This window comes from Diadema antillarum, unplaced genomic scaffold, assembly GCF_040938485.1.
Source record: "Diadema antillarum isolate AM-2024a unplaced genomic scaffold, OU_Dant_1.0 scf00000007, whole genome shotgun sequence".
Lineage (NCBI taxonomy): Eukaryota > Metazoa > Echinodermata > Echinoidea > Diadematoida > Diadematidae > Diadema > Diadema antillarum.
The window spans coordinates 465,761-489,154 of record NW_027270896.1 but is presented as its reverse complement, the minus strand read 5'-3'; the positions used below and the strand labels follow the sequence as shown (position 1 = coordinate 489,154).

The 23,394-nt window shown below is 34.0% G+C and overlaps 1 long non-coding RNA gene across 1 annotated transcript in view; it reads right to left on the bottom strand.

Moving 5' to 3' along the window:
- Positions 1-2,569: 2,569 nt before the first annotated feature.
- LOC139717406 (uncharacterized) overlaps positions 2,570-23,394 on the bottom strand; it is a 36,068-nt gene continuing 15,243 nt past the window's right edge. Inside the window, exon 4 of the long non-coding RNA XR_011709967.1 lies at positions 2,570-7,194. This is a non-coding gene — a long non-coding RNA (uncharacterized lncRNA). The remainder of the gene's footprint in view (positions 7,195-23,394) is intronic.

The following is a 23,394-nucleotide window of genomic DNA, read 5'->3' as shown; positions in this document are numbered from 1 at the left end:
GAATACCAATTTTCATCAAATAAACGTTGAATCCTTCTTAAAATTACATGCTCTTTCATATTTCATAAGAGGCTTTTCATTATCTCACTTAGGAATGTTCAAAACATGAATCCCTACCTCAACCAGTACTGTACAGTCCCTTTAATAATTTAAAAGTATATATATATATACACACACACACATTACAAAGTCATCACTTTAATAGTTTAAAGTATATACACACACACATACAACCACACCCATGCATCATTATTTGCAATCTTCATTAAATTATGTACAAATCCTTGTCTTAGGCTGACGGAGGATTAATTGAAAAAGAAAATAAAGGTTCTTCATATGTGATCGTGCACCACAAAACGAACAAAAAGTCGCACATAGTGATTTTGTGTGAGGCCTGAAAATAGCTGAAATGGGTCAACCTAACCAATCTTATTTATTTATTTATTTATTTATTTATTTATTTATTTATGTCTAATCTTTTGTCAGGGTAGTCCATTCACCAATAAATAGTGGTCTTCCATGGAGCCGAGGGGGGCGTTTCATCAACGAGTTCGTCGGAGGTTTTCACCGACGAATTTGCTATCAGCCAATCAGACGCAAGGATTTACACTGACAACTGTTAAAAGCTAATGAAATCCTTGCGTCTGAATAATATTGATGAACATATGTACATTACATAGCAAAACATATATACAGAAGATGACATATACAGTGTAGATACTTACCAGCATACTGTACATTGCAAAGTAACATAAAAAAATACATGCCACAGCAAGAGTTCACCAGAATGCCAAAATAACAATTAAAACGCTATTATACAGGAATGATAAAGCCCAGAATGAATTTCGTGTGTTACTTACAAATAGCAACTTTGCTTAAACAATCTCTTAAATGAATATATGGAAGAAGCTGATCTAATTGAATAATCTAGCCTGTTCCATTCAAGTAAAGAAGATACGATTGGAATGCACTTGTGACAATCAGAGCGAAATCTTGGAACACGTAGATTTCCACTGTCTATCAGCCTTGTATGATGTTCATGTACATCACTAGGCTTAACTACGTGCACCTGAAGGTACGAAGGTGCTAAGTTATGGACGCATTTATATATCATCATAACGCGGCTGAAATCAAAACGTTTGTCTAGTGTCATCCATTTAAGACTTTTGAATAAATCAGCCGACGGTGTGTCATATGTTTTGTCCAAAATCATTCTTGCTGCCCTCTTTTGAATTTTCTCTAGCTTAGTTGTATGGGATTGAAATCTGTTTGACCAAACAACAGAACAGTAATCAAATTGTGGTAACACTAGACTATTATAAAGTAATTTTAGGGATTGTTGGGGCAAAAAGGCCTTTGCTCTCTTTATCATGCATACACTTCTTTGGGTACATTTACATACATTTTCGATTTGTTTAGACCATTTCAGTTCTTCATCTATTAAAACACCTAAACATTTAGTGAACTGAACTCTTTTAATCCGACTACCCTCTAATGAAATACTGAAATTTTCGATTTTCCCGAGATTAGCATGGGAGCCGATAATCATGACAGAAGTTTTGTCAGTGTTAAGGACGAGCCGATTTTTCTTAATTCACCCCATTACTTTATTTAGTGCAACAGTTATCTTTTCTTCTAAAACTGTTGCGTCATTAGCACTGACAGTGAGGGTCGTATCGTCAGCATACATATCTATAACACCTTCTGAAGTACACTCGGGTAGACTGTTGACATAAATTGAAAATAAAAGGGGACCAAGAATTGACCCTTGAGGTACACCCAATTTAATAGTTGAAGGGTGGGACTTGGCTCCTTTGAATTGCGTCACTTGCTGTCTGTCACTTAAAGAGGATTTGAACCAATCTGTATACAGTCGTCTTGTTACACCCTATACACTTTAATTTATGAAAAGTAGGTCATGATCTACAGTGTCAAATGCCTTCCGAAGATCTATGAAGGCAACTCCAGAAATTTGATTATTATCTATATTCAAAGACCACTGATTCAAAAGTTTTGCAAGAGCAGTTGATGTGGAATGAAATGGTCTAAAAACAGATTGATTAGGGTGTAGTAAATCATTCGCATTCATGAATTCGCTCAGTTGTTGATGTACGGTCCTTTCGATAATTTTACTCACTGTTGGTAAGATTGAAATGGGGCGGTAGTTATTCAACAAAGAAATATCTCCTGCTTTAAATATTGGTACTTCCCGAGCCTTTTTCCATTCACGTGGAACAATTCCCGTAGACAGGGATTTGTTGATAATGTCGCAAAGAGATTCTGCAATAACATTCTTTGTCATCTTTAAAAGTTTGCAGCCGATGTGATCTTCTCCGGTTGCTTTATCTATGCCAAGAAGCTCTATCTGTCTCAATACAAAATCTCTCGTTATCATATTTAAGTTAAATTGAGAATGAGATGGAACAAAGCCTTTGTCTTCATCTAATATCATTTGAGAAGTATTCCTCTGCAGATCTTTTGTAATTTTAGTTGCATTAGATATGAAAAAATTGTTGAATGCTTCAGCAATACTTGAGTTGTTCATATTTTCTGAAAGAGCAAGTCTTTTTCTATATTAATATCAAAGTTTGGGATCATAAAACAAACGGGAACTTGTGTTTTCAGCAGTGTTTCTCGAACACTTTTTGATGGAATAGTGTAATTAGTTGTTTTTCATAGAACCCTCTTCCCATTTCTCAAAAACCCTGTCCATACACTTCACTTTCAACTCCAATAACTTTGAAGAGAATGCTGCTACTGCATTGAAAGTTGACATTAATCATGTACAGAATGTACTAATGTAGCATGCTCAATTTCACCTTAATCTGATAATCCCTTCATTGTTGTTGCTCCAGTGGTCAACATCCTGTTTTTTGTTCATTTCATCCCACACCTAGCACAGCTTGGTAAAGATTAAACGCTTGAATACACCATGTACTTCAGAGCCTGTTTTCTCAGTTCACTCTTTCCAGAGTGTGTCCTTTCTTTCCAATATTTAGATAGGTTAGGAGAGTCCATTTGAATTGAGTTATACATTTTAAAGCTTAGAGTCTGCTCTTTCAGAATCCACTCTTAACTAAAAATCCATGTCTGGCGACTTCTTGTTTGTTTTGTGGTGCTGGGTCACATATAACAGTTCTGTACACATGGAGTTAATGCTGATAAATGACTCGAAATTGTGCTCATTCAGCCACACAGTAATGGATGTCTCATATTTGCTGAGTCCATCAGAATAATAAAATGTCTCATGTGCATGTGATTCCCACAACAGAATATATCCTTCACAGTGAATATCTAAAGAAAACATAAAACTTTTATTTAGTCACACAAAAACTGGAAGGAGGCAAACTGTAAAGCTTTCTCATAAATTAACTGCAACTGTACCAAAGGGAAATGCTTACAATTATACAATCCATACCATAAGAATTACCAAACGAGTTTTGACCTCTTACATGTAGAAGCAGAAGAGATCTGCAATCAAATTGATCAACTGTACAACAGATCAGCTGTCCTATCAGCTGTCAACACGTAAACTGCAGTCAATTTGTGATTGGAGTATCATGTCCAGTATGTGGATGTTGTACCATTTTCAATTAAAAATATGTTCATGATTTAAACCTCAACTGCATAGAGTCCCCAGTTGTTTAATGTATTTAAATTGTATTCATCATTTCTATGCAATAATTAAGCTATACTTGTATTGATGTCTATAGCATGCTATACAGTGTCAGTAAAAAGAAAAGAAAACCCATGTTTGACACCATGTTCCTTTACAGATCATACAATAAAGGCCAACTCCAGTAGTATGATCTTGTAGCCCTTTAATATTTTTTTTAATTTGACACGTTGATTAAGGTTTATTTACAGATAACTCGGCAAAGCCAAAGGAGTTGAGTTAACATATTGAGGTTCTAAAATAAAAACAAAACTTTTGAATGCAAATTAGCAATGTTTTACAAGATCAAAAGAAATGGGTGCTTCATAGAGTCCAAATAAATTGAACATTCAGAAGCTTCTGATAATCACCAAACCCAAAACTTGGGTAACTCTGATTTTGACATGGCGTAGGAAAGAGACCAGTGTTTCATTATCTGTAATTGTATTTGCAAATTTGAACTTCCATATTAAAGGGAAATTTTGATATTGATACAATTACACATTTTCCTTCTTATCGACTCAAACTGTGTTCAATCTATCAATGACTGTAAACTAAATGACTGCAAATACAATGTAAAATGCATCCATTATACTTTTCACTCCCTTAATATGCAATTACCATTGATATGAGGTGAGGATAAATTGCCATAATCTTTTATGGACCTAATTTAATATCTGTGAACAAAATCAGAATCAGGGCATCAATGAAATGGCTTTGCAATTGCCTCATTTCATTTTATGATGCTCTCCTGAACGTGTCAAGAGTAACACTACAGCCCGAATTCACAAATGAGGTTTAAACAATCTCCTGGGGTTTCTAAGCATATTAAACTCTGAATAAATAACTGCATATTGCCCATGTGCACGCTTTATAAGAAATACATAATTGGATCACATTCAGTGTGTGCGTACACTCGAAAAACCTTAAGAGGGTGTTTAAACCAGGTGGGGATTTAAACCTCCTTTGATAATTCGGGCCTACAGGTTTGAACGTTTCCTTGTTCTAATTTGGTTCTTGATTTGTCTCTCTCTCGCTCTCTCTCTCTCTCTCTCTCTCTCTATTGCATAACATAAGATACTTGCTGAACTGGGATTTTTGTGCTGAAATTCAAAACATGTATAGAAAACATTATCACAAAAACACTTTTCTATCAGCAAACTAATAAACACTCAATGAATATTAAAAAAACAAGCACTTAATGCATACTGCTTTATGACATATAGGCCCTACCAATGCAGAGTGCAAGTCTTTCATTGTAGATTATCTACTTACACTGTGTTGTCAAATTAAAGGACCATTACATAGATGGCCACTTATCAAAAATGAGTTCCATTGCACACTTTCAAATAAAGAAGTAAATTTGTCAAAAAAGAATAGTATCATGTATTAATAGGTATTAATGCATGAGCAAACAAAAGGCAAAGTGGAAAGAAATTTTACTGTTACACAACACACTACACAATGGTAATCATTTGGAAATTCAATCTTCACTGGTAAACAGAATTACTTACCAGGTAAACTTGATCATCTTAATGTTTAAGAGTCTTTAACAATCTTTTTACCTGCAACCTTTCTTTTGCTTTGGCATGTGCACGCTTAAAGAAATACATAACTATATCACATTCAGTGTGCGTGTACACTTAAAAAACGTATGAGGGTTGTTAGAAAAGGAGAGACAACTCCTGCTCTCCTTTGAAGCCATGCGCGGCACCGCTGAGAAGTTACGCGCTTAACTACAGGTGGAAATCAGGTGCTTTGACAAAAGAGAGCATCAAAAATTGGGACTAGCGCTCTCACTTCTAGAAATACTTGCCCTTACTGCATTTCGCTCTCTCTCTTTCAATGTGATGGCAACAATGAACTTGTGTACCTTGAATTGGAGCAGCGAATCAAAGTGCAGCGTAAAACTGACAATTTAACAGCAAATAGTTTAAAAGCACGCTGGTGCACGCTTTAGCGGAGTACTTTATTTGAAAAATCAAAATATCCCAGATATAAGGATAGAAAACTAACATGCGGAAATGTGCGCATCAAAAATATGAGGTTTTTAAGATGGCCTAATTTTCATTTCATTTCAATTTGCGCATTAGGAAGAAACTAGAAATACATGTTTATAATATTGAATTCTTTCCTAAACTACTCTTAATCAATTCGAGTATTTCATTTAAAATTTTACGGGGAAATAAAGCTCGTAATTCAACAAAAGGTGAAATGCGTTCTTTGTCTCCGAACTTTGCCATGCAACTAGAGCAGTGCAGCGCATGACTTCAAAGCGTATAGTGGAATGCCAGACATCCCATTTAACGCTTTGAACCAAAACATGTGTTTGCATGAATTACGAAGAGTTGTCTCTCCTTTTCTAACACCTCCCTGGTTTAAACCAGGTCCAGGTTTAAACCTCCTTTGATAATTCGATCCTATGGGTTGAACTTACCATATCTCTGTCATTTAAAGTTTGTGTTACTTAGATGCCGACTACAACTTATTCGATTTGATATAATGCTAAAATATTCAGCCTTATTTTCAATCATTTGTTGCTGTTATATAGAAAGTCAATTTAAAGATCCAGTAACACTACACTCTTTGTTAATTTTCATGAATACGAATAGGAATGCACCAATCAGAAGGTGGGTAACTCTTTACACCAACACCAAGATGGGGGGGGGGGGGGCACATTTTGTTTGCCAAAATTTCATAAGCAACAATGAAATGCCTGATTGGAAACTATTGAACTATTAACATTTTTACAGAACAGAATGATATCCAATAACCATCCTACTATGGTATGAAAACATTAACATCTGCAACAACTGCATTGGGTTCGCCAGCACAATTATGCACTTTAAACAAAGAGTATGAGAAAGTTAGCTTTTATTGTTTTGGTCTTTGATTTTACGAAAATAAGTGTCCTACACTTTCTGACATATCTGACACCCATCCTAGCCTGAATCAAAAACATGATTGACACTAAGCTCTAAACAAAGATTATGAAACAATTCTTTATTACACTTTGGTTCTTGATTTGTCCCTCTCTCTGTCTATTGCATACCATAAGATCATTGCTGAACAGGAAATTTTTGTGTTAAATTCCAAATGTGTATAGAAAATACTATTAAAAAAAAGACTTTTCTATCACTTAACTAATAAACACTCAAAGAATATAAAAAAAAAACAAGCACTTAATGCATACTGCTTGATGATATAAACAATGTTGTGTGCAAGTCTTTCATTGTAGATGTTTAAAGAGAAGTCTACAGGTTTTTTTTTTTACCTGCAGGCTATGTTTTGCTTGAAACTGTTGAGAATGTAATCTTTGATATTATGCCAGGTTCTTTCATGCAAGATGGGCTCCTCTTTTAGGCACTGCTCAATTTGTGATTGACCAGGAAGAGTGTTGGTCAAAATAAGTTGACGGAAGTGACGTTGTACTGCTGCTTTTTCACCTGGACACCACTGCTGCCATTTCCTGATATTCCGATTCCTTGTCTTAGGTGGGTGTTTTCTCTTTGTACTTCTCACTGGAGCCACCGAAGACTCTGCATCCAGACACGGAGAATGTCAAAATGAAAAAGTGAAACAACTTGCTAATATGATGTGACAACAATAATAAGAAGACAAATCAGAAACACAGGCAAAACCACAACAGAAACAGGTGTCAAGTAGGAACAAAGGGGATTACAGTTAGGGACAGTGAAATGAAAATCCCTTATTGAAGAGTAGGTAGGAAGAGGAGAAGCAGAAGAAGGATTTGGCATATGAGGGGCAGGAGAAGAAGTAAGAGTATGAGAAGCAGAAGCAGAAGGAGAACAAGGAGAAGAAGGAGGAAGTGAAGTGTTAAGGGAAGAAAAGGATGAGGATGATGAGGACAGCAAAGACACCGACAGCAAAGAAGAAAGGAAGATAGCAGGAGTGGGTTGAGGAGGAATAGAAGGATGACTATCTAACCACTTGATCCGCTTCATTTTCTTTAGCCGTGGGGTGTCGATAGTGGAAGATGAAAGGGATTATGCTAGGATATATGTTGTCATTAACAGTAAGGATTTTGGGATTCAGTTCAATGTTTAAAGGGTATGTACAGTTCTGGTCGAGGTGAAGATTTAGCATTTAACGTTTTGAGAGATATTCAGAAACCACTCTATGACATGTGAAAGAGCATGCAGTTCTAAGGGGTATCAAAAGTTTATTCGATGAAAATCGGTTTTGAAATGGCTGAGATATCCAAAAACAAGGTGAAACAAAGAGATACTAATAAAGTTGGGGCATGTCGCCTTTTATTATTAGCACTTTCTTGGATATCTCAGCCATTTGAAAACCAATTTTCATCAAATAAACGTTGAATCCTTCTTAAAATTACATGCTCTTTCATATTTCATAAGAGGCTTTTCATTATCTCACTTCAAGGAATGTTCAAAACATGAATCCTTACTTCAACCAGTACTGTACAGTCCCTTTAAAGGATATTGATGCTTTTATAGCATTCAGAAATCATTAATTAACAACAGCCATTTTATGATTAAGTCTGATGTCAAGGATTGGTATATGCCTACCCACATGATACACTCTTAAAAAGAAAAGAGTAAATCAACATCAAAAGTGGCGAGGAGTGACAGCATTTTTACAGGTTGCATTCACCCTTTTATCTAGCTGAATCCAACAGTTAGATGTGCTAGATACAGCAAGAAAAGGAGAGAACACAACATCTTTAAAACGCTGTCACTCCTCGCCCCTTTTAAAATGCTGATTACTTACTCTTTTCTGTTAGTGTAGCTAAGTAGAACTAGTACAGAATACCATCCCAAAGATAATTAGTGCAGCCATTAAGCATCTGTTCAATTCATGATCAACTGCTGAACTTTTATTGTTTAGTTCAAAGTAATTGGCCTCTTCAGACTTATTGTGATGACAAGCGTTAAGAAAATTCCACATTTTTATTGTTGCTTCGTCACTACAAAGCTGCACTTTTAGTAAGACCAACATGATAGTAATTACTACTCCTTTTTTGGCAAAAATGCTAAAATACATGTAGAAAAAGAAAAGGAGTCACAGTCCTTTCCAACTCAGAGTAAGTTCATCGTCCTACATTCATGCATGCTGGGGGCATCACTAGACCATTTTGAAGGGGGGGGGGGGGTGTTATTAGACCAAATTTCAAGACATCAAATGAAGAAACATAACAATTTTTGTGACAACCCCCCCCCCAAAAAAAAAAAAAAAAAAAATCATCAACTTTTTGAGCTTTGCTGATAGCTTATTAAAATTGAAAATTTGCTGACAAAATATTTGAATGGGGGCGGTGGTGTCACAGCCCCCCCCCCCCCCCCCCCGCAACGCTGCTAGTTAAATTCAATCCAATTTTTTCAATTCAATACTTTAAAGTTCAGCAGTTTAAAGTTGATTCCTTAAAATGGTGCAGAAGTTAGGACATTCACTAGTTTTGAATGGACAAACAGATGAACAAGCATAATGTAGGCAAGCAGACAAACCTGAAAAAAATTGATGGAAAACCCCCAAAATTCAGCAAGAGAAAGTATTTCACAGAAAATTTTGTTAAAATACATTGCAAGCAGCCCTACTCGAGAAGTCAGACATCTACATGCAACTACTCTACAACATAAATGAAGCAGAAAATACTCAAATCAAAACCAAGGAATCAGTAGGTCTTGTAAAGATATTTCCTTAACATAGAAAGAAAATCATTTTAATAATCTACCATGGGAGTATAATAACTAGTAGCTGCTTGGCGGAGGTCTGCACTCTCAGAGTGCTTTCTAGTTTGTAATCTTCTTGTACAATGTCACCACTCTTATATTTCGAAACCATCATAAACACACAAAGTTGCATTCAAAAATGCTCGTTTCCTATGGAGGATGTCACCACACTTTTTGTAATGTATGTATTAGAATATCATCACTTTTAGAGTTAGCAAACCCCAAACACACATCATTACTGCATTTCCAATCTGTATGTCACCACTCTTAATGCATAATTATATGCTAAGACAAAAAAAAAACACACATATGAAGTTTCTACGTATCAGAATGTCATCACTTTAACATTTTACATTTATATACACACACACATCATTATTATATGCAATCTTCTTGTACATGTACAATGTTACCACTAAAACCATGCACACATAAACACACAAAGTTTTTTTTATATGTTAAGATGTCACCACTTTAACAGTTTAAAAGTATATATACACACACTCACTATTATCTGCAATCTTCTTGTACAAGGTCATGACTCTTACATTTCAAAACCATATACATAAACACACAAACAAAAAGTTTCTATTTACAGTTCGACCTCGATTATCCGGCCATGTCGGGACCAGCGCTCATCCGGATAAGCGAATTGGCTGAAGGCGTCCCGATAATAGAGTTTTCCCAATAAAAGGAAGCCGGATAATCCAGGTCGAACTGTATTAGAATGTCATCACTTTAATAGCGTAAAATATACACAAATCCACACCATGATTTGCAATCTTCATGTATAATGTCACCACTCTTACATTTCAAAACCATGCAAACATCAATGCACAAAAATTTATAAAGTTTCTATGTATTAGAATGCCATTACTTTAGGAGTTAGCAGCTATACCACAAACACACACTAGATTATTTCCTATAATATATTTATATCTATACACTAGATTATTAACAGATTGTATCATTAACATATAAATACACACACACTATTGATTCCAATCTCCTTTTACAATGTCACCACTCTTACATTTCAATACCACGCATAAACACACAAAGTTTTTATGTAAAATGTCACCACTTTAACAGTTTAAACGTATACATACACACACACCATGCATATGCTTGAACACAAAACATTTGAAGTTTTTATAGTATTACAATGTCATCAATTTAACACTTTACATGTCTACACACACACACCATTATTTGCAATCTTCTTGTACAATGTCACCACTCTTAATTTCTAAACCATGCACACATAAGCACACAAACATTTATAGAGTTTCTAAGTATTACAATGTCACAACTTCATAAGAATTTAAAAGTATTGTATCTACACACCCACACCATTATTTGCAATCTTCTTAGATACAATGTCACCACTCTTATATATCAAAATCATGTCTACACACAGACATTTGTAAAGTTTCTGTGTATTATGCAATCACTTTAGGAGTTAGAAAGTTATACAATACAAAAACATGCCATCATTTGCAATCATATATAGTGACCACTTTTTCCTTTCAAAACCATGCATTTAAAACAAACATTTGTAAAGTTTCTAATATGTATTAGAATATCATCACTTTTAGAGTTAGCAAACCACAAACACACACCAGTATTTCCAATCTGCACATCACCACTCTTACATTAAAAAAATGCATATATCTTTTCAACAGGCGTTTCAAAAAGGTGAATGGGATCTTGACCATTTTAATTTCTATCTCCATGATAATATCATCCATCAACTCCATTTTTTCAGTTTGATGATGACCCTTACATGGAATGGCTGATCAGTGATTGCTGTTCTGTGACCATGATCATTGCATTTGATAGCTATGAGGATATCAGGCATAGTCCATGTGCAAAAGAATGTTTAAAAGCCTTTTTTCCCCTTTTTATATTTTATGTTGTAATCTAACCATCATGCCATCACATAGTCTATTTTCTATCCCATTCTCATCAACAGCTGAAATTGATTTCACATACTCTACAATTGTGATGGGTGATTTACATGTTTGTCAATATAACATCCCACAAACTGTCCTTAATAAATACAAATAAAGCCAGCAAACATTATCTTTGCATTAAGTCTAGCTGCAGTTCGAACTCATTGAAAGGTATTCTTTCTGCATTATGGTGAAAAGTTTGACAAATGCATACAGCTATACATGTGTGTAGCCTACTCATCTTCTGCATTCCCAAAGTCATGGATATACATGCAAATATACAACTGAGCATAAAGATTTGAAAACCATATTTTTCTTTGTCTCTTAACATAATTTATGTTGGAATTTTTTTCTGCATACAAATACATACTATTTTACATGTTACATTGTTAGTTAATTGGAAACAATCAGTTGCACTAATGTACTTATTATCACATTAAAATGGACATTTTTTGCATGTTAACACTTACGATAGGCCTCCGAAACATGTGTTGCTGCTAACTTTAAGCCACCAAAAAAGGTGTTCCTAATCAGTGTACCTTTATCGCTACTGTTGTAGTTTCCTTTAGAATCATATTGCCATATATGTAATGTCATAAATTCAAACTGAGCATCACTCAAAGTGTGCACAGTTTGTTATTCACTTTTGGGGAAGCCAATTTCATAATAATAATAGGTATGAAGAGTAAACATTATGCACTGCCATAAGATGTACATCTGTATACTGTTATTTACATTTTATTGATGCCCTGTTGTTATTCTAGCATGTTGTTATAGTTGCTTTACTGTAGTTTTCTTATTGTAAGTGAATACAGGACTAAAACTTTGTGTTAACAGTTTTGAATCCTCCGAAACACACTAGTTTGTTAACTGAAGCCTCCAAAACACACAAGTCTGAAAATTTCAACTTTGTTAAAAATAATCGAATTTCTTTGGGATTTGGATTGATAAATGTTTGTTACCAAGAGATTATTTGAGGCTATGTTTAGAGTGGCTCTTGCTTCTAGAACATTCTTTTAACTTAAAAATAGTTTGTCAGGTGCCATTTTTACCTTGGAATTTGAAGTTCACATCTAAATAATTGCAAGAGCGAATATCTGTCGGGGGAAAAAAGTGTTTTGATATTTCAAAGATATGTTCACAGCAAATGAAAAGTTGCATTGCACCTACCATTAATCTTCATTTGGTTGCTGTGGGTGACCAAAACATTCATGTTGTTTTTACCTAAATTTATCTAAAATTCCATATTAGTCACTTAATGTTTCACATTTAGCCTAAGAATTAAGCTCTGGAATTAAAAAATGTTGAAAATGTAGACATTCCTATATAAAATAAAGGCAAAGATAAATATGGAAACATAACTTTATTTTTTTTACCCTTGCCACATCAAAGTTGCACCCTTTACTGTGAAACTGACCATATCAGAGTATTGACATTGTACAAGGAGATTCCTAATAATGGTGTGTGTATGTGTACATGTACAGTTTGTATACTTTTAAACTGTTAAAGTGGTGACATTTTTATACATAAAAACTGTGTGTTTATGTATGCATGGTTTTGAAATGTAAGAGTGGTAACATTGTGAAAGGAGATTGCAAATAACGGTGTGTATTGTATGTGCAGTATTGATAATACAATCTGTTAAAGTGGTGACAGCTTGATACACAATAACTTTGTGTGTTTATGTATGCATGGTTTTGAAATGGAAGAGTAGTGACATTGTACAAGAAGATTGCATATAATGGTCTGTGTTTGTACATACAAGTGTTGAAGTGATGACATTCTCATAGAAACTTCATGTTTTGTGTTTAAGCATATGCATGGTGTGTATGTGTGTGTATGTATAGAATTAAACTGTTTAAGTGGTGACATTGTAATACATTAATCTTTACATTAATCTGTATGTTTATGTGTTCATGTATGCATGGTTTTGATATGTAAGAGTGGTGACATTGCACAAGGAGATTACTAATAATGGTGAGTTTGTGTGTATATATACTTTTAAACTGTTAAAGGGATTGTACAGTATTGGTGGAGATGAGATTTGGGCTCTTAACTTTCAATACGAGATACCAAGAAAACACTTAAAGGATATAGTACAAAGCATACCCTTGAATTCAAAGTTTATTTGATGAAAATCGGGTTTGGAATGAATGAAACATCCAAAAACAAAGTAAAACAACGCGATCGTAATAAAGTGTGGGTCACACGTTTTATCAGAATCACTTTTTTTTTGATATCTCAGCCATTTCAAAACCAATTTTCATCAAATAAACATTGAATTCCTCATAGAATTACATGCTCTTTCATATTTCATAAGAGGTTTCTCATTATCTCACCAAAAAAATTCAGAAACCTAAAAATTATGTCTCAATCAAAACTGTGCAATCCCTTTAAGTGGTAACATTTTAATTCATAAAAACTGTGTGTGTTTATGTATGCATGGTTTGGAAATGTAAGAGTGGTGACATTGTAAAAGGAGATTGCAATTAATGGTGTGTGTGTGTGTATGTGTGTGTGTCATGTGTGTAATTGTATATTTACTCTGTATATGTGCTTATACCATTAAACTGTGCAAGTGATTCTAAAACAGAGACTATAAATATTTGTGTGTTTATGTATGCATGGGTTTGGCATGTAAGAGTGGTGACATTTTACGAGAAGATTGCAACTAATGGTGTACCTGTATGTATGTATATAGAATTAAACTGTTAAAGTGGTGACATTTTAATACATTTATCTTGATACATTAGTGTTTATGTAGCATGGTTTTGAAATATCACGAGTAGTGACATTGTACATTGTACCCTTATAATTGTACCTTTACCTGTACATTGTACCCTAATAATGGTGTGTGTATAAATGTGTACCGGTATGTACTTTTAAACGGTTAAAATGGTGACATTTTGATACGTAAAAACTTTGTGTGTTTATGTATGCATGGTTTTGAAATGTAAGAGTGGTGACATTGTACAAATAGATTGCAGATAATGGTGTGTGTGTGTATGCGGGGTAAATACTTTTAAACTGTTAAAGTGGTGACATCTTGATACATAAAAACTTTGTGTGTTTATGTATGCATGGTTTTGAAATGGAAGAGTGATGACATTGTACAAGAAGATTTCAAATAATGGTCTGTGTTTGTGGTGTATGGATACTTTCTATCCCTTAAAGTGATGACAATACAAAAGTTTATAAATATTTGTGCATTTTTGTATGCATGGTTTTGAAATGTACTAAAGAGAGGTGACATTGTACAAGAAGATTGGAAATAATGGTGTGTATACCCGTGTGTATACATACAGTGTTAAAGTGATGACATTCTAATTCATAGAAATGTCATATGTTCGTGTGTTGAAGCATATGCATGGTTTTGAAATATTAGAGTGGTGATAGGTAGATTGGAAATAATCTAGTGTGTTTGTGGTAAAATATGCTAACACCTAAAGTAATGGCATTCTAATTCATAGAAACTTTATAATTTTTTTGTGCATTGATGTATGCATGGTTTTGAAATGTAAGAGTGGTGACATTATACAAGAAGATTGCAAATCATGGTGTGGATGTTGGTATATTTTATGCTATTAAAGTGATGACATTCTAATACAGTTCGACCTTGATTATCCGGCCTCCTTATATTCGGAAAACTCTTATTATCCCGACGCGTTCAGGCAGTGAAGGACTTTTTTTTTTCATCCAAAAATTGAGAAGAAACAGTGACTTTAACATCTTTTCATGGATCTATTTCACTAATTGCATAAGATAAGAATGATAGGTTTCTCAATATCTAATGAGGTAAAACATGTGTGATTTTCACATAAAGATATAACATACTTTATTTTTGTGAAGACGTTAACGATACAATTTTGTGCTGGCTAGCATAGATTACACCAACGTTGTGGGGTACACTACCTGCCTACCTGCCTAGCTGCCAGTGCACTGGGACAGCAGCTTGGATGGCAGCTACATTAACACTGTGTCTCCCATATCCAGCCAATTCGCTTATCCGGATGAGCGCCGGTCCCGACATGGCCGGATAATCGAGGTCGAACTGTACATAGAAACTTTTTGTTTAAGTGTGTTTATGTATATGGTTTTGAAATGTAAGAGTCATGACATTGTACAAGAAGATTGCAGATAATGGTGTGTGTGTGATACTTTTAAACTGTTAAAGTGGTGACATCTTCATACACTTTGTGTGTTAATGTGTGCATGGTTTTAGTGGTAACATTGTACAAGAAGATTGCATAGAGTGTGTGTGTGTATAATAATGATAATAGTGAGACTCTTATAAAGTGCTCATATCTACCTAAAAAAGATACTCAAGGCGCTATAGAATAGAGTACATATTGTGTCACGTTGCAACAGTATCACAGAAAATAATAAGACACTAAACCAAGAGACAATAGGCCTATGTATACGTACACATACTATACATACAGGTATACAATACTGTGTGTTGACATGGAAAGTGTTAAAGTGATGACATTCTGATACGTAGAAACTTCATATTTTTTAGCAGTTTATCTCGAACATTTTTGGTAGAATGGTGTGATTAGGTGTGTCTTTAGAATCCCTTTTTCATTTCTGAAAAACCTTGTCCACACTCTTCACTTTCAACTCTAATAACTTTTGAAAGGATAGTGCTACTGCTTTGAAAGTTGGCATTGATTATGGACAGAATGTGTTAATGAGACATGCTTAATTTAAGTTTAATCTGATAATCCCTTCATTGTTGTTACTCTGTTGGTTTACTTCCTGTTTTTATCCCATTCATCGCACAGCCAGCACGGTTTGGTAAAGATTAAAGCGCTTGAATAGACACTGTACTTCAGAGCCTCTTTTCTCAGTTCACACTTTTCCTGAGTTTGTGCTTTCTTTCCAATATTTAGATAGGTTAGGAGAGTCCATTTGATTTGAGTTATACATCATTTTAAAGCTTAAAGTCTGCTCTTTCAGCATATGGTCTTAACTAAAAATTCATGTCTGGCGACTTTTTGTTTGTTTTGAGATATATGTTTGTTTTGGTTTTTTGTTTAAGCATATTTCATGGTCAGTTTTACAGTAAAGGGTGTAACTTTAATGTGGCAAGGGTCAAAAATTAAAGTTGTGTTTCCATTCTTATCTTTGCCTTTTTTTTATAAAGGAATGTCTATATTTTCAATATTTTGTCATTCCAGAGCTTAATTCTTAGGCTAAATATGAAAAATGAAGTGACTATTATGGAATTTGAGATAAATTTAGGTAAAAACAACATGAATGTTTTGGTCACCCACAGCAACCAAATGAAAATAAATGGTGGATGTAATGCAACTTTTCATTTGCTGTGAACATATATTTGAAATATCAAAACACTTTTCCCCCAACAGATATTCACTCTTGCAATTATTTGGATGTGAACTTCAAATTCCAAGGTAAAAATGGTACCTGACAAACTATTTTTAAGTTAAAAGAATGTTCTAGAAGCAAGAGCCACTCTAAACATAGCCCCAAATTATCTCTTGGTAACAAACATTTATCAATCCAAATCCCAAAGAAATTCAATTATTTTCAACAAAGTTGAAATTTTCAGATTTCTGTGTTTCGGAGGCTTCGGTTAACAAAGTAGTGTGTTTCGGAGGCTTCAAAACTGTTAACACAAAGTTCTAGTCCTGTATTCACTTAAAATGATAAAACTACAGTAAGCAACTATCACAACACCAGTGCTAGAATAACAACAGGGCATCAATAAAATGTGAATAACAGTATACAGATGTACATTTTATGGCAGTACATAATGTCAACTCTTCATACTTATTATTATTAGGAAATTGGCTTCCACAAAAGGTCAATACCACAATCAGGATATGCAAATGTGTAACAGTGCAAAAATGAAAAAAACTTGGTGAAAATGTTTTTTTTTTTTTGTTGTTTGTTGTAGCTGAGTGTTCAAATTTTCATTTCATGTAAAGAAAGAGTCAAAATTTTGCATTAAACTGTGCATAAATTAGCATTTAAATTAGGGGTGTCGAATTACATTGAAATGACTAATATATTGGAAAAATTCATTTAAAAAAAAGAGAATGTTTTTTTCATCTGATATTGCTGTTAGATATTCCTGATAAATATCCCTTTCATTCACCACCAGCACATAGCTATGACATATCACAAAATATGTTTTCACTTCTCAAAATGGATGATCAATTTTGTAGGCATTATTTTGAATTCAAATAAAACCACTTTTACATATTTTATCATATTTCACTTTTGCCAAAGAGTGAAGAGGCGAAACTTCAGGAATAGGTAACAGACATATAGTGGCCATTATTACAAATTTTTATGAAATTAGGGCTGGTACTTTGGAAGATATCATATTTTTCATCAAAAAATTATCTGTACAGTTTGACCTTGAATGTGTGCACAGTGTTTGGATCAATTCTCATATTTGTAAACACAGATAGAAGAATGAATGTGAGATTTATGATGACTTGAGTTGATATCCAAGCTGTGACACTCAAACAATGACATATTAAGCCAAAATACTATGTTTTTGCTTATGATATCTTTAGAAATTGAACAAGCATTGAAATATGAACACTGAACCCTTATCATATGACCTTCATGCAGTATAACATGGGCGTGTATCGCACTTTTTTATGCTTAGCAATTTGTAAAAATATAGAAAAATAAGTTCCTATTTTTCAAATTTGCTAAAATTTTCACACAATAGATTTCTACATCTATGTACAATTCATGGTTAAAAAAACAAGGATATTCAATAAGGGGAAAAGATTCTTTTAAGTAGTCAAATTAGGATATACCTCACTGAAAATACTGAAAAATGGCTGCACTTATTTTACTCAGCATTTGAAAATGGCTCAAAACTCAAAACTGGCTGAACATTTATTGGCAAACAGCGCACCATATTGTAGTGTGTCTTCAGTACTTTCAGGAAAAGCAGAAAAATAAGCTGTTTCTCCATGTATAGCTGTACAGCATGGGTTAAAAGGTCACAATGTCACAAAAATAAGCCAGCATTACACTCCTACCAGGATGGGACTTCAGACCTTATAACTTTCTCCAGCTGAAAGAACCACTGTTTTTTATTGCATGCAAGCAATGCCAGGAAAAAATCCATTAATTTGATACCAAACACAGAGGGGTAGACTTAAAATATGGACCTCAAATCTTGATTTTACGTAAGTTGTAAAACGTTTTTTTTTTTTTGACGCAATACGTGGGTTTTGGGGGACTTTTTGGTAATTAATCTTTGATAATTAACAGTAAATGAGAAGAAATTAGCTATTGTCTTACCACATGTGATTACTGATGTCTTAGCATGCTGCATGTGAATTTTTAAGTCAGTTGGTGCATTCTTTTAGAAGTTACAATTTTTTAAAGTGAGAAAGTCATGATTGCATAACCTGATTGTGCTTATCACCAAAAGTGAATAACAATCTGTGTACACTTTGAGCGATTCTCAGTTCGAATTTATGACATTACGTGTACATGTGGCAATATGATTCTAAAGGAAACTGCAACAGTAGCAATAAAGGTAACACTGATTAGGAACATCTTTTTTTGGCGGCTTGAAGTTAGCAGCAACACATGTTTCGGAGGCTTCATCATGTAACTGTTAACATGCAAAAAATGGTCCATTTTAATGTGATATGAAGTACATTAATGCAGCTGATTGTTTCCAAATAACTAACAATGTTGTAACATGTGTAATAGTATAATATGTATGCAGAAAAAAGACTTTCCATCATTTGTTAAGAGACAAAGAAAAGTATTATTTTAAATCTTTAAGCTCAGTTGTATATTTGCATGTGTACATGTACATTGTATATGACTGTGGCAGTGCAGAACATGAGTAGGCTACACACATGTACAGCTGTATGCATTTGTCAAACTTTTCACCATAATACAAAAAGAGTTACTTTCAATGAGTTTGAACTGCAGCTAGACTTAATGCAAAGATTATGTTTGCTTGCTTTATTTGCATTTTATAAGGACAGTTTGTGGGATGTACAACCACCCATCATAATTGTAGATCACATGTGATATCGATTTCAGCTGTTGATGAGAATGGGATGTATAGAAAATAGACTATGTGATGGCATGACAGTTAGAATACAACATAATCTTGTAAAATATAAAAATGGGTAAAGGCTTTTAAACATTCTTTTGCATATGGACCATGCCTAATATCCTCATACGTATAGCTATCAATTGCAATGATCATGGTCATAGAACAGCAATCTAAAATGCTGATTAGCCATTCCATGTAAGGGTTATCATCAAACTGAAAAAAATGGAGTTGAAATAATTATATGGGTGATATTATCATGGAGATAAAAGTTGAAATGGTCAAGATCCCATTCATCTTTTTGAATTACCTGTTGAAAAGATACATACCCTATCGTATACCCATGACTGTGTATGAATTTTGAATTTAAAAAATGTTGACCAAATGTATAGTTCCCTATATGATAGGTAGAATTTTGCTTTCTTTTTCTGTGGTATACAAGTCACCTCTGTTTCATATCATTTCTCTTATTTTTTACGCTTCAAAGGCTTCTTTTTTATAGTTATTGTATAAAATTCCAGTTTGTGTGACTCCTGTGACAGGTAGGAGGTCTGTTTTTGAAGGTAACACTAGTAAAACATTGAGAACTTGCAAACAGAACTTTTACTGTTTCTAAAATGACAACCTTTTAGCAAAAGCAGATTAAAAAGGAGCAAATGTGATTAAATATCTGAGATTGTTTTAGAATATAAGCCCACAGACTACAGTTTTAACCCTTTGAATTTCAAAATACACTTAGGGGGTTGTAACTTTTTTCCAGAAAAGCCAGGACTAAACAGACTATGAAGATTTCAATCATTTCAATATTGTTCTTCATGAACATAACTTCTCCAGTCACCCACCCATGTAAACTACATGTACCCCATGGCAACAGTCTATAAGTAGAGGTATATTATGTCATTTTAAACAATCCTATCCCAACCATTACTGTCCATATACTGCACCGAGAACTACATCCGCAAACATGTCATAGAGTGTCACACTGCTGTCACACATGTATAAGAGATGTTTCGTAACACAAGTTACATTTTGTTTACTCAAAAATACTCAAGTGGTTACTGCCAGCATGACAAAATATGGAAAATAGAGTATAGTATCAAGATTGTGTTGCACCTACCATGCATCAGATCTGACAATACATAATTGTACAGATTGATATGAAAACCTGTCTGAATGAAGTAATCAAATGTCAAAATTCCAAAACAATACCCTGTGATGCACGTCACACCACAGAAATGATAATCTGCAGGATGTTAGCTATTTTCTATCCAATCACAAATTTATTGGTTACTTTCCTCCAAATAAGTATTGGAGATGAAAGCCAAAGAACTTGTTAGGAAATGGAAAGCTGAAAAAGGTCAGATTTTAGTACATGGCAAAAACAAATGCCATGTGAGTAACAATGGAATGGATTTGTCAATATGTTAAAATGGACATGTAGAAGATTGTGTTTTGAAACTATTACACTCAGATGGTAGTGAGTCGAAAGTTTGCTTTTGATCATGCATAAATGGTACAACCTATTCAAAAGTAATATATTTCTTAGTTTTGTGTATGCTTCCCTTTTGAATAACCCTCTATTAAAATCCTTGAATCTTCAGGCCAGGAAGAATGTTCAGTTAAAAAAAAAGGAAAAAAAGTATATTTAATACTAAATAATCAAGAAATTATTTGGTCTTCATTTTTTAAGTCTGACCAGTCGAAAGAGTGATAAAAAATGGTATACAAAACTTCATCTTCTCTCAAGAGTAAAAATGAGATATCCAACTTAATAAGAACATTGATGTGTCCACAACTATTTGCTTTGTTGCACTACTGTTGCATGATGTAGGCAAGCACACTAGCTGGAAGTCATTTTCATTTCTCACAATATCTAGCCTATTCCGTTGTTTCAAAAGGAAACCTACAAAATAAATGCTTTTCACACATTTAAACAACTGTGTAAACCTTGTTTGATGAACCAACAATTCTCATTCAGTCCTAACAGTTATTTAATAGACTTAGAATGGATCAAAACATTCCATTAACATGCTGTTAACATGAAATGAAGCCTCCAAAACATCTGGAAAATTCATTTGGTATGCCTTAGGTTTTTATGAAAATCATCATGTTATGTAGCAAGTGATGGGTAAATTGTGTCTTTTTTGGTTGATATACACTGTTTAAACATATTTGTGGGGCAACATCCTCATCTGCCAATATTTCATTACTGAATGAAAAGGTGAGTTGATGTATGACACGTCTGTGCTGTTAAAGAAAAATAGGTAAATTGATAGTAAATCTATATTGGTGAGTAAACAAAGGAGCCAGAAAACTGAATGTGATAAAATATCTTTTAGATATGTCATAAATGATCATTGGGTGGGTGAACAATGAATGTAATTTAATTTTGTCCAGAGAAAATCACGAAAATGCAGTGTTAACATCCTTCTGAAGCCTCCGAAACCACTTTTTCTCTATAAAGTGTATTGGCTCAAAAAATTATTGCAGTATCACAATGTTTTAATTATTTTTGTTGTCTGCCCATGGCTGTTGATGATTTCATGGCATAATTTGAGGCAGACACTCAAAGAATTTATCAGAAATGTCAAATTAGATGTTTCTGCTGTTTCGGAGGCTTCAATGTGTTTCGGAGGCTTCACATGTTAACGGAAAATGTGTACTGTCTCCTATTTTCAGAGAGTTTGGCAGATCTTAACTATTTTTGGTTTATTAGGTTAGGGCCCCATATCCTACATTTGACATATATAGATTGGGTCTCTTCTCTCATCTGTATTCATATTATTTGACTAAACACTTTGTTTCGGAGGCTTCAAAACTGCTAACGGAAATTTCTCTCGATGAAGTAAAATCATCACAAAATTTCAAAGAGCCCTAGAACCAAGTAAACTTTGATGTAAGTCTAAAGTTTAGCTGTACCTTAATATTTTCAGCATAAAAGAAAGTAACCAAAACACATCCACTGATCATTACTGTCCGTCAAAGTTTGCTCACAATTGTTAACGGAAAATGAAACCTCCGAAACCTCAAATTTGAAGACATAGTATTCTAAAATATGGGGCCAGCTACCAACCAAACTAATTTGGTCTTTTCAATTGACCATACAACTATGCTTTTAACATAAAAAATTAGATCTCCACAGTTGCTGTAGAAATGTGTTCATGTATGCATGGTTTTGACAATTGAAAAGTGGTGACATTGTACAAAAGAGATTGCTCATAATGGCGAGTTTGTGTGTATATATACTTTTAAACTGTTAAAGTGGTGACATTTTGATACATAAAAACTTTGTGTGTTTATGTATGCGTGGTTTGGAATTGTAAGAGTGGTGACATTGTAAAAGGAGATTGCAATTAATGGTGCGCCCCCTGTGCGCCACATTGTTCTGAGACACCAATGTGGTCATATGTTGAGAAAACAATCTATTTTCCAAATCTATAAAACCTTTATATAAGGATACTTGGCATACTGGAGAGTCAAACTGATCACTACAAAATGTGTAACGTCAGTTACCGAAACGTCATACACGAGTATGTAACGTCAGTTACCATGACAGTAATTATAACTGAGGCAAAATTTTTGACTCTTGGCCATTTCAATACATCTGGGAAGTCAACTTACAACAAAGAGCAGCAATCCCTTTCATAGGGAATGATGTCATTACCATGGCATGCCAATGGATATATTTTTTTCATTTTATTTTATTTCTAAATTTATTTATTCACTCATTTACCATGATTATCTTTTTTTATTTTTTTTTTTTTTGGGGGGGGAGGGGGCTTGAGCTTTCAATTTTTTATTCAGCACAAGTGTAAGGCTAAATCTTCTGGAAGTTTAGTTTGCCACATGCAGTATATGCACTCAAACATTCCCAGTCCTACGGGATGATAAATCTACCAAAGTTTGTAGGCCTAATCAGTGACATGATTGTTTGTTTTTTATAGAAAAGGTGGTTAACATGCAAACTTGTGCACAGCTTTATACCAACAGTTACAATCTTCACCA